At 38.3% G+C, this 1,241-nt stretch overlaps 1 pseudogene; it reads left to right on the top strand.

The window, feature by feature from the left end:
- The first annotated feature begins 358 nt into the window (after window positions 1-358).
- Window positions 359-783, top strand: LOC116737871 (annotated as a pseudogene).
- Window positions 784-1,241: the final 458 nt, after the last annotated feature.

The following is a 1,241-nucleotide window of genomic DNA, read 5'->3' as shown; positions in this document are numbered from 1 at the left end:
TTAAAACAAATTCTATTGAAGCAATCAGTTTAAAATAGGGTGCTATATGTTTTAAGATATTTTATGTAAGCCTCATAGTAGCTGCAAGGAAAAATCCTGCAGTAATTGCAAAAAAGAATACAATAAAGAAGTCAAAGCATACTAATACCAAAAGACATCAAAACCACAAAAAGACAGTAGGATAAGAAATAAGAAACAGCAGATCTACAAAACAACCAGAACACAGTTTACAAAATAGCAATAGTTAAGTTCTTACCTTAATAATTACTTCAAACATAAGTGAATTAGGCTCTCAGCTCCTCCTCACTTAATAGACAGCCACACTTATGTGCATTGCCAGCCAGGTCCCTGAGACAAAATGGTAAAGGTCAGAGTCAATGGACTTGGCCCTATTGGGCGCCTGGTTGTCAGGGCCACTTATAACTTTGGCAAAGTGGATATTGCTGCCATCAATGACTGCTCCATTGGCCTTGACTACATGGTCTGCATGGTCCAGTATGATTTCACCTATGGTAAGTTCAATGGCCTAGCCAAGGGTGAGAATGGGAAACTTGTCATCAGCAGAGAGCCCACCTCCATCTTCCAGGAGTAAGATCCCACCAACATCAAATGGGGCAATGCTGGTGCTGAATATGTTTGTGGATTCCACTGGTGAGGAAGCTGGGGCTCACTTGAAGGGTGAAGCTGAAGACGGTCATCAGCTCTGCCCCTTCTGCTGAGGCCTCCATGTTTGTGATGGGCATAAACCATGAGAAGTATGACAACTCCCTCAAGATTGGATAATCATATGTAAAAGAATGAAATTGGACCCATATCTTACACCACTCAGAAAAAAATAACTCAAAATTGATTAAAAACTTAAATGTAAGACCTAAAACCACGAAACACCTAAAATAAAACAGGAACAAAGTTCCTTGACGTGGGTCTTGGTAATAATTTTTTCAATAGGACATCTGACGCACAAGCAATAAAATAATAAATAAACAGGTGGGACTACATCAAACTAAAAAGCTTCTGCACAGCAAAAGAAACCATCAACAAAGTGAAAGGACAACCTATGGAGTGGGAAAAAATTTGCAACCATATATCTGATATGCGGTTAGTATCCAAAACATATAAAGAACTTGTACAATACAATAGCAAAAACAAACAAATAACTCAATTTAAAAATGGGAAAGGGATCTGAATACACATTTCTCCAAAGAAAATACATGAGAGGTCAACAGGTACTCAAATGATGA

The sequence above is a fragment of the Lynx canadensis genome, chromosome F2, assembly GCF_007474595.2.
Source record: "Lynx canadensis isolate LIC74 chromosome F2, mLynCan4.pri.v2, whole genome shotgun sequence".
Lineage (NCBI taxonomy): Eukaryota > Metazoa > Chordata > Mammalia > Carnivora > Felidae > Lynx > Lynx canadensis.
This window is presented reverse-complemented; position numbering and strand designations above follow the sequence as displayed.